Genomic DNA, 12,315 nt, shown 5'->3' on the forward strand with positions numbered 1-12,315 from the left:
AATAAAAAAGTAAAAAAAATGACATTAAAAAAACAATAATTTGTTATACTGTTGTTCAGAGTTATAAGAGAGCCTACAATAAGTTGAATCATCACATTTGAGTAATAGAACCTCAAAATGAGATTGACACCACATCTTTACCCAAAACCTACGACATCAATTATATTGGTTATCTCTTTTATATGTTAACATGACATATTATCGTCTCCCCCTTAAGCGTAAGACTCTATTAATGTATATTAGTTATCTCACTTATATATTAATGTAAAATCTTAACTTAAACATGACATATTAACGTCTCTCCCTTAAGCGTAAGACTCTCTGTGCATGTGATCTGGCAAGATAACGCAATATTGTCAGAAGCACAACATCGTAAAAAATGTGGTTTGGTGGCGGTTTCATGGAGGAGGTGTTTTTATTTATTTCTTTTGTGCGGAAAGAAAAGTAAATTAGAGAAAGAAGATGAAAAAGAAATTTGAACATGAGGGAAATGTTAAGGGAAAAAACTAGGAAGTTTATGTTTTATCCGTGAGAGTATATAGAGTATAGTGAGTTGCTGGTAATTTAAGGCGTTGGAGATTATTGAAAAAATTATGCTACCAAAATATTAAAATAAGGTCATATAATAGGGGGGAGCTACTTTATTATATTCACTTAAAATCTCTAATGACAAGCATGCATTTTGTGAATTCAACATAATACATATAAAGTTTTTCATTGTATGATACAACCAAATGTCAGAAGTAAAGGAATTTGATATAATAAAGGTTGAATAAAAAATAGTATCAAAACGAATGACAAACAAACACTAAAATTTAGATAAAAAGATTAAAAAAATTACATCTATAACTAACAAAATAGTTCATCATAATACAAACCCCCACACAAGCATGCACGCACACACACACACACACGTGTGTGTGTAATTTTATATTGTCACGTACCACCAAAGATCAAAATTTACGATATTTGAAATAATAGATGTTGAATAAAAAAAATTTGCATGAAAGAGAATGACATAAAAAAAAATTGAAGATCAAAAAATTAAACAATTGATATCCAAAAACTATATTAAAAAAAAACCAGTTAATCATATTGTTGTTACTATCATGGGATCCTAAGTTTAGTTTGATAATCACATTAGACTATGAGAAACCACACAAGTGATATTGAAGGCACATCTACCCCTTAAACCTTAAGGCATTAGTTATAAGAGTCATATCACTTATATGTTGCTCAACTTGCCCTCTTACAACTAGCGTGGAAGCTTAGCTCACTTGACGTATTAACATATCTACCTCAAGTATGACACTCTTCGCATCTGTGACCAACCACCAAAAACCACTCGAGGTTCCTCACAAAGAGGAACTAGGCTACACTAGCGTTGGGATATCTGGGAAAGTCAACACTGGTGTGGATTGATCCATTGGATAGAAAGCAATCATCCAAGTGAGAATGATTCCACATTTTCACCCAACATTTTAAGAAATTAAGTATACGGTTTTCTCACTTATATGTTTCTCGACCTTCACTCTTCATTTCAATTTTGGACTATAAATGACACTTGATACATCATAACATTCTCTCCTTCAAATATGACTAAATTATAGCCCGTACTTGGCACGGGTATCCTTACTAGGCATAAAAGCATCAAAGCGAATGACATCTTAGATCTAAAATTTAAGCTAAAAAAGTAAACAAATGACACTCAAAAATCAACAAAACAAATCTTTATAATGTTGTGACTTCTATATGAACTTACATTGTTTGTGTAACACCCCGAATATTACATGTAATGATTTAATGAAGTTAATTAGAAGAATTCTTGATTTTTTTTATAATAATGGTGTTATGATGCTAGAATATTATGTTAGCTATGAAGAAATAAACATATGATGATTAATGACATGCTATGAGGATTATTATGATGAAAGGGAAAAATAAATAAAGTAATATAGAGGCTGGAGGTGTAGAATAGAAGTTTTAATTAAGTGGGGGAGGGAGAAGAAAAAAATAAAATAAAATAGAATGATAGGAATAATATTATGAGGTTAGCCCATATATAATTAGAGAATTAACAATCAAGGTTGCCACTTTTTTTAAAACGTAGAAGCAAGAGAAGAAGAGAGAAGAGGAGGAGAAAACCCTAGTTTTGGAGAAGAGAGTCGGAAAGCTGTGACTTCGAAGATTCGAGGTAAGGGGTAGATTCCTACCACTTTAGGGTGTTTAATCTATGATGGGGGTAACTTTATTTAGCATGATGTGTTTCTTTTGATATGATTTATGATGGAATTATGGTGATGAATAAAGGCAATGATGTTGTTGAACGAATGAGATTTATGAGATTAAGTTAGGGTTAGAATGTAGAATTGAATTGTGGAAAGAAGTAGATGATCTGATGGATTAGGGTGATAAATGATGTTTAGATTGTAGAATAATCACAGACTAAGTTTCCAATCAGTATTGGGGTTTGAGCCGATGGAAATTGGGATTTTCGTTTGAAAAGTCGGTGTCTAAACGTTTTGCAAATAAGAGATTATGTGAGGTTTGGAAAATCGATTTTTTTGTGTGGTTGAAACTTGAATTTTTCTGTAGATTATGATAGAGCTAAGTGTCAGGAGCGTGTAGGCGAAAACGGTATCGAAAACGGATTAACGGTTTGGTTTTTATGCGCGAAAACGTGAAGGTTGAAAATCTGAAGTCGTCTGACAAATCTGGAAAAATCGTGCCACGATGGAGACCAACGTGCCACGATGATGTCATACCAGAAACCTTAAAAATGCAATTTTCTTCACTCCAAATGCTTCCAAACTTCTTCCTAAGTGTAGAGACTTTATCCTAACCATCTAGAGATGTTTTTAGGAAGGAAATAACCTTGTAAAAAGGGTCTAATGAGTTCATGAGTTGGTCCTTGGGGTAGGAATGAAAGTTGTTAATGATTATAATGAGGTTGGGAGAGTATGCTTAAGTGTCATTAGGATTTGATTATCTCAAAAATCAAAAAGAGATTAGGTAGTGAAACTGTAACGCTCTAATCATTATTTAATTATTTTAATTATGTGGTGTCATTTATATGATTTTTGGTGATTTATGTGGTGTATATATATTTATTATATGATTTATTTTATTAAATAATTAGAATAAGTGGAGAATATAATTAATTAGAGTTTTGGGGGTTATGTTATAATTAATATAGTTAGTGGGGAGTTATTTGCTAATTAGGGGAGTTACAAGTTGGGAGTTAAGAAAGGAAAAACCAGAGAAACGTTTTACGTGAAAACAGACAAGTTTGGGAGAAAGCCAAGAGCAAGGGAGAGGAACTTAGGAACCGATTTCTGCTGTGTTATTTCTGCAATTCTAAGGTAAGGGTGAGGTTTACCGCAATCTTATAGGTTCTGAATTCTGATTTTGTTCTAACAGGTTTATGTGAGAATTGGGAAAAGTTAGGTTTTTGTTGATTAATGGGTTCTGAGTGTAGGAATCGTTGAATTGGGGGTTAGAAATGGGTTCTGAGTGCATAAAACCTTTCATTGCATATCTGTAAACTAATTTGGGGAGTGAATTGAGGAAAAATGGGATTTTTGGGAAAAAACTGCATTCTGCCCGTACAGAAGTTCATCGCTCGCCCCGCGAGTAGCCTATGCTCGCCATAGCGAGTGAACAACTTCATAGCTCGCCTCGCGAGTGATACAACTCGCCATGGCGAGTAGCCTTGTGAAAATCTGAATTTTTAAAATGTTGTTATAAGCCGTAATTTGGGTAGTACTATGTACCTAGATGATTATAAGGATGACTGGAGCAAGTTTTAGGTTAAAAAGATAACTAGGGAGCTTAGAATGGTTGATTTAGTGAGAAAAATATCATTTTTCCCGAGAGCATCATATTTCTGTTCGCCTCGAGTTCGCCTCGAACTCGCCTTGGCGAGTACCTGATTTCCTGAGCTCGCCATAGCGAGCAGATGTGCTCGCGAGGCGAGCTGCCCAGTATTTTGTTGGTTTGATTTCTGTTGTTGTTTGGATGGTTTATATTGTTGAATTAAGCATGGTTGTATGTTGATATATATTTCCCTGGATGTCCTGGTTGGTTGTGATGAATAGATGCTGACTGAAAGTATGTTGTACTTAATTAAAATTCACTTAAATGTTGTAAATTGGATGGGAATCATATATATGTATATGTTAGATTGGTTGGTATGTAGATATACTCAAGGGGATTAGTTGCATAAACATAACAGTGGGAGAGCTTCGGCTCTGGAACGCTCGGTCGTTCAAAGTGGTGGAGTACTAGTTACTCAAAGTGGTGTTAGTGGTGAGGACTTATGTCCTGATGAGAATGCTTTAACCATTCGACAGCGGTGTGGGTCACGGCCCTGATTTTTGGTACCACATGCATGGGTGTTTAGAGGAGTCTTAGTGGAGTGGTGATGGGTTGCATATGTTGTTGGGAGGGTTATAAATTAATATTGTTGATGATATGTGAAAATGATGATATTTATATAATATTGTTGATGAATTATCTGATAGGGTGTTAGATTCAATTGATGCATTCTTTATCTATATTTTGTTGTGAATCTCACCCCTTCTGCTTGAAAATGTTGCCCTTCCTATGGGTAACTTGCAGGTGATCCTGAGTAGTTGGTGGTGGCTCAAAGTGTCTAGGACTCTGATACGTGGGATGGGATTTATAGTTTAATTTCTATCTATGTATCAATTTTTGGAACAAGTTAATGTAGCCTTTGTTTATTGTTGAACTATTATGTTGAGGCCTAGTGCCAAGATTTATTGTTGGATAATGGAGTTTAATTTTGAAGAATATTCCGCTGCAAATTAATGAAGTTTTATGAAGGATGTTGTTAAATAGTTTTATCCTATTTAAGAAATTTTGTATAGTGGTGTGACATGCCGTTTGGTGTTGAACTCTGATATTATAATTATAATTAAATTGATTTTGGGAAACGGGGTGTTACAGAAACGTTGATGGACTTAGAAGCGAAGTAGAGAGAGTTGTGAGAGGGTAATTCAAGAACTAATGAGGATCAAAATAGTAATAAATTAGAGTATAGGGTAGATGCAACGATGAGATTATTGATGAGATAAAATCGCAAGTGCACGGTCTTACCAAAGTAGTATAAAAGAGTATCGTTCCGACAGGGAGTTATGAATTCAATCAACTTTAGATAATGATTAGACTAAAGGTTTATAAGATAGAAAAGTTTGGGTTTTTTAATTAAAAGTAAATAATAAAAGAAAAGATAAAAGTCTTGGAATTATTGGTTCATCCTAATGACAAGTCCTTCACAAACCAAACTATTAAACTTATAACCTTATGTTAGACCTAATTTCTCAAGACAGTTTCTCTTTTGTTCCTCTAGCAACCAAGCCTATTTCGCTAACTTGATTACTATTAGATTTTGGTTCCTCTAACAACCAAGTCTATTTCGCTGACTTGATCATTATTAGTTTCCTTGAAGATCGAAACTATATGTCTCAAAGATTGTAAAGACTATTTCGCTGCCTTTACAATCTTTGTCTAAATTCACTTGTTCGAATATCAAAGCTCCACTTTCGTTTTATGAATTGATATTTGAGATGATGGATAAACAATTATCAAACCCTCCACTTTCGTTTCCACAGTTTGATAATGGTTGATCCATGTTAAAGCGGTGAATTTAGATAAGGAATTAGGGTTACATAAGATTAAGGTTTAAAGCTTGGTTTGATTAGGATTATGTCATTAGACTTATCCAACAATCCCAAGACAAGAGAAGTCTACTCACTGACGTTCATCGTAGACAAGGAGAAGAAGAGAGAAAGCATAAAGATAAATAACAAGAAAGTAAAATGAACTTTTATTAGAAAGACAATTGTCACATATTGTATTCCCATAAAAGATGATTATTTGTGATGGATTGCTACTCTATTTATAGCATACATTCGACTTAAAATCTAAGCAATTACATTCGGGCTAAAAATAGAGTAGCTTAAAATCTAAGCAAAAGCAGCAAAAGTAGTTATGGAGTGTGGCACGGCCGTGCCAAGCCTAGCACGGGCCGTGCCAAGTTTCTGACTTGAGGGAGATATATTTTTGTCTCCGAATCTTCGTATTTTCGTACCAAATCAGCTCCAAAACCCCTTTCTTTTGCTCCAAGACTCAATCCATCAAATATTCGTTCCTGAAATATAACAATAGGCAATTGTAGTAAAATAGTTCAAGAAAGGAAATAATATTAATATAAAATAAACTTAAATCTAATTAAAACTAAACTAAATTACATATTAAAATAGATAATAAATGACTCATCAAACTCCCCCACACTTGAATCTTTGCTTGTCCTCAAGCAAAAGGCCAAAACATGGTAGCATAAACAAGATTACTTCATGACAATTTAATTAAAACACATATCTCCTCAAAGGCTTTAATTTCAAGTGTACACTAATCACAAACTCAAGCATTCTTTGTAATCCTTTTTCAACCCAACAATCAAGTTTCAAGTGAGTGTGTGTGTGTAGTCCAACCCTTTTCTTGCTCCTGTATAAGATAGATATTATGAGGAAACATGTTCTAATCCTAGTACTAAACCAACCAAGAAAAACTCTTTCTTCATTTCATATAAGAGAGATGGGAGTATTTGCAATCTTTTTGATCTTTGCCATTTGCACATTTTTGGAATTTCAACATACTTTATTTAAGAAACAACACCTTCACGTAGGAAGTCGGAGGGCCTACCCCCTTCCCCAATCTAGATTCAGTGGTGCTCCTTAAAACATCATCTTCACGTAGGAAGTCGGAGGGCCTACCCCCTTCCCCAATCTAGATTCAATGATGCTTTTTAAAGTTTTTCAAGATAACATTACCTTCACGTAGGAAGTCGGAGGGCCTACCTCCTTCCCCAATCTAGATTCAATAATGCAACCTTGAAATTATTTTGGCTATTTGGCTTTTTATAATCTCCTTTATACTAACTTATACTACTTTTACTTTGAGAGTTTTTAAAGGTCAACGTACCACTAAAATTAAAACATATTTCCTTAAAATACCTATTCATACACTTACTCAAGGGAAGCAACTTGTGTTTTTCTCATTGGAGAATTGTATTCACTTTGAAGCAAGATGTGGGTATATCAAGAAATACTAAAATACAAGAGTTCACTTTCATGTACAAGAAATAACCAATTAAGAGGAGACAATAAAAAATTTATGTCATGATATTTTTCAATAAAAACAAGCTACTTAACCATGCCTCTCACAAAAAACAGAACAAAAGAATAAAGTTCAAGGGAGTTTGGAAACACTACGACTAAAGACACTTTATTAGGCTCCCCCCACACTTAGGAGAAGCATTGTCCTCAATGATTTAAAAGAAGAAGAAGAAAAAGAAGAAGATGATGAAGAAAGAAGAGAAGTAGAGAAGAGTAGAGGAAGAGGAGAGCTCACAATTTTATTGAAGTCCATAAGGTAGACCTTGGAGGTGAAGGTGTTGCATCATGTATCGGAACATTTGATTGTTTTATTCATTTATTTGAGTGCCCCTTAGGACATCGTTTCTTAGCCCGATCATTTCAACACCTTGTCTTTGTTGCTCGGTGCATGTTCTTTGAACTTCGGTTTGCATCCATGCGCACCGTTCATCATTATAGTTTCCACCGGCTACTTGTTAATGGTGCAAGTTTGCACCTACCTCCTCTTCATGACCACCATCATTGTGTACCTGTGGGTTAGTGCCAACATAAAAGTTTTCTACCACCTTTGGATTAGTAATATCTGAATTAGGTAGAATAATCAAGAAATTAGCATTATTGACTCGCCACTCATATTGGAAATTGTGAGAAGGGCCATGGATTCTAAAAAAAACATGGTAGTGAGGGTTTCTAAGTATAGATAGTAGTTTCCCTCAATCCTATTTATCCCTTTGTTCACATTTACCTCAAATTTTCTAACAAATGAAAGTGATGATTCCACCTACCACTATATCACCTTTATATCCGGTTTCTTTCTAGCAATTGAAACAAGATAATAAATCAAATAATAGCAAATGTTAACATGGTGGTTATAAAGTATAGCCTACAACATAAACAACTCAATAGTCCTCATCATTTCTACCTTTTTTCTACCCCATATGGTGCAAGCAATAACCGTGTGAAGGTACCTAAGCACAGGGTTGTGAATTTATTCAACAGCCTAATCACATGTTCATCTATTTCTAGTCTATCCAAAGCATTAACATCAGGGTACCTGCAAGGAGAGATAGTTCTAGAGATTAGAGAATTATACCTATTTCTTTGCTCGGAATCCTTGAATTGGATCCCATGATTGCGGGCTGTTGATTGCTTCTTGCTTGCACCTCTTCCGGAGGCTTCAATATCCTCACCTTTCCTTTTTGATGCCATTGACCTTAGCTTGGTTTGGTTGTGGGTGGATGAATGTTGGTGAAGTTTGGAGAGAATTATGGAAGAAGGATTATAGATGTTATTTGATTTGGATACGGGAAGAAAAAATAAAAAAATAAAATAATTTTTTTTTTTTTTTTTTTTTTGCTGATGGGTTGGCAGGGCCGTGCCACCACAGGCACGGGCCGTGCCAACTTTCTGGAAAAAGAGGGAGGATTTTTTTTTTTTTTTGGGTGGGTTTCTGGTCAATGGCTTCAAATTTTTTTCACTTTTTCGCATCATATTTGGACAAATACCTACAAAACAAATTAAAACAACAAAACAAACAAAATAAAAGCAATAAAACTCATGGGTTGCCTCCCACGAAGCGCTCTTTTAGAGTCATTAGCTTGACGATTAGAAGGTTTCTCTACCCAATACCCAATCTTTCCCAAAGGGATAGTGGCATCAACCTGAGATTCTCTCCCAAATCACACATAGTTTTTTCAATGGTTTCACTCTCAATCACACAAGGGGTGGAAAAACTCTCAATCACTATGAAGTTAGGCTTAACAAGCCTTTGTGGGACATGGATTTTGAGTTTATAAGGTGGTGAAGCGATTGGCTTATCACTCTCTCCTATGACTTTCTCACCTTGTTGCTTTTCACTCTCTATCTCACCCTCAATTGTCTTAGTTTTCATAATGGGGTCCTCTAACTGCTTACCGTCCCTAAGTTGAATAGCATTTATAAGGTCTTTGGGATTGGCTTCAGTTTGACCTGGAAAGACTTCGGGGGTTTGAGAGGAAGTAGCTACTTTTTGGGCTACTTGAGAGATTTGAGTTTCTAGCATTCTAGTGTGAGTAGCAATGGAGTCCACTTTAGATGTAAGCTTGACAAAAGAGTCATTCAAAGATCCAGTTTGATTTTTAAGTTCTTGAAATTGCTTGGATTGCTCCATAGCATGTTTTTCTAGTAAAATTTCCAAGCTGGATTTCTGAGGGACTCTTTCGTTGTTTGCATAAACGGATGGTGTTTGTTGTCCAAAGGTATAAAAATTTTGCTCGGGACTTTTAGCAACACTACCTAGTTGGCATTCAACACCAGTATGGTCAAGTATTCCACAAAATTCACAAGGTGGTGAAACAAGAGCAGGTGTGACGACACTTACAGTTAATTTATCAAATTTTTGAAGAAGTGTGTCCACCTTAGCAGATAGATGATCAAGGGTAGAAACTTGGCACATACCTGCCTCTTTTTTAGAGGGTGGAGGAGTACCTTCAGTGATAACTCTCTCACTTGTCCACTGATAGTGGTTGTATGCCATGTTCTCGATCAAATCATAGGCTCCTGCGTAAGTTTTATTCATCAAAGCTCCACCTGCAGCTGCATCAACATTCATTTTTGTGGAAAACAAAAGACCATTATAAAAAGTGTGGATAATAAGCCAATTCTCAAAACCATGATGGGGGCAAAGCCTAAGCATTTCTTTGAAACGCTCCCACGCATTGTAAAGAGATTCACCATCTTTTTGAGTGAATTGTGTGATTTGACTCCTTAATTGAGCAGTTTTACTATGGGGAAAGAATTGGGAAAGGAATGCCTTCCTCATTTGGTCCCATGAAATTATAGAACCAATTTTCAATGAATGAAACCAAGCACTAGCTCTATCCCTCAAAGAGAAAGGAAAGAGGTGCAGCCTTACGGCCTCTTGGTTTGCCTTCAAAGTTCCACTGAGTCTTAGGAAAGTTGAAATATGAAAATTCGGATCCTCAGTGGGTGATCTGAAAAATTGATTTTGCTGCACCAGGTAAATAAGTGCAGGCTTTATTTCAAATTTAATATCCTCAACCGTTGGGTACAAAATAGCATCGTACAGCTCATCTGAAGATGTGATTACATACTCTTTGAGAGCACGTTTCTCATCCATATCGTTATTATCTTCTTTGAGCCATGCCTAAAATCAAAACGGTTAAAGATAGAAAATAAAAAATAATAATAAAAAAATAAATAAAATAAAATAAAATAAGGAGAAAGGGAGGGAGAGATATTTTATATATATATATATATATATATATATATATATAAAATAAAAAATAAAATAAATAAAGAGATAAGAAAAGGAAAGAAAATATATATATATATATGTTTTTTTTTATTTATTGAGAGAGAGAGAGAGAGATATTTTATATATAAATAAATAAAAAGATAAGAAAAAGAAATAAAATAATTTTTTTTTTTATATATAAATATATTTTATTTACTTATATAAATTTATTATTAATTTTTTTTTTTTTGACTAAACACTATTGAAAAGTTAATCAAATTACAATAACTCCCCGGCAACGGCGACAAAAACATGATGAGATAAAACCGCAAGTGCACGGTCTTACCGAAGTAGTATAAAAGAGTATCGTTCCGACAGGGAGTTATGAATTCAATCAACTTTAGATAATGATTAGACTAAAAGTTTATAAGATAGAAAAGTTTGGATTTTTTAATTAAAAGTAAATAATAAAAGAAAAGATAAAAGTCTTGGAATTATTGGTTCATCCTAATGACAAGTCCTTCACAAAACAAACTATTAAACTTATAACCTTATGTTAGACATAATTTCTCAAGACAGTTTCTCTTTTGTTCCTCTAGCAACCAAGCCTATTTCGCTGACTTGATTACTATTAGATTTTGGTTCCTCTAACAACCAAGTCTATTTCGCTGACTTGATCATTATTAGTTTCCTTGAAGATCGAAACTATATGTCTCAAAGATTGTAAAGACTATTTCGCTGCCTTTACAATCTTTGTCTAAATTCACTTGTTCGAATATCAAAGCTCCACTTTCGTTTTATGAATTGATATTTGAGATGATGGATAAACAATTATCAAACCCTCCACTTTCGTTTCCACAGTTTGATAATGGTTGATCCATGTTAAAGCGGTGAATTTAGATAAAGAATTAGGGTTACATAAGATTAAGGTTTAAAGCTTGATTTGATTAGGATTATGTCATTAGACTTATCTAACAATCCCAAGACAAGAGAAGTCTACTCACTGACGTTCATCGTAGACAAGGAGAAGAAGAGAGAAAGCATAAAGATAAATAACAAGAAAGTAAAATGAACTTTTATTAGAAAGACAATTGTCACATATTGTATTCCCAGAAAAGATGATTATTTGTGATTGATGGCTACTCTATTTATAGCATACATTCGACTTAAAATCTAAGCAATTACATTCGGGCTAAAAATAGAGTAGCTTAAAATCTAAGAAAAAGCAGCAAAAGTAGTTATGGAGTGTGGCACGGCCGTGCCAAGTTTCTGACTTGAGGGAGATATATTTTTGTCTCCGAATCTTCGTATTTTCGTACCAAATCAGCTCCAAAACCCCTTTCTTTTGCTCCAAGACTCAATCCATCAAATATTCGTTCCTGAAATATAACAATATGCAATTGTAGTAAAATAGTTCAAGAAAGGAAATAATATTAATATAAAATAAACTTAAATCTAATTAAAACTAAACTAAATTACATATTAAAATAGATAATAAATGACTCATCAATTATATATAGAGTAAGAACTAAGGTAAATTAAAGAGATACAATGGTAAAGGAATAAGGTAATAAATGACGTTAATGATGTAGCAAAGTATGAAGTAAGGTACAAGATATGAACGGGTTAAAGAAGTGAAAATACGATGATAAGAGGGAATAATATAGTAGATGGCTATGCGTAATTGATGAGGTTAAACATAACCGTCTTAAATAATAATGAGCTTAGGCAGGTTGTTAGGTTGTAGGGAATAAGAATTAATATAAGCGGTAATGTTAAAGAGTTGATAAGGTGCATATAAACGAGGAGAAGGATAGGTGGGTTAAATGAACGGATATGATGAAGGATGAAGTGTGTCACTAATGGTGGGTGTAAGATTTATATAGGATGTGAATATGACAA

At 34.2% G+C, this 12,315-nt stretch overlaps 1 non-coding gene across 1 annotated transcript; it reads left to right on the forward strand.

The window, feature by feature from the left end:
- The first annotated feature begins 9,823 nt into the window (after positions 1-9,823).
- Positions 9,824-9,930, forward strand: LOC120577239 (small nucleolar RNA R71). Its single transcript, XR_005643314.1, has one exon. It is a non-coding gene; the product is annotated as a small nucleolar RNA R71 (small nucleolar RNA).
- The last annotated feature ends 2,385 nt before the right edge of the window (positions 9,931-12,315 follow it).

This window comes from Medicago truncatula, chromosome 7 (genome assembly GCF_003473485.1).
Source record: "Medicago truncatula cultivar Jemalong A17 chromosome 7, MtrunA17r5.0-ANR, whole genome shotgun sequence".
NCBI classification, from domain to species: domain Eukaryota; kingdom Viridiplantae; phylum Streptophyta; class Magnoliopsida; order Fabales; family Fabaceae; genus Medicago; species Medicago truncatula.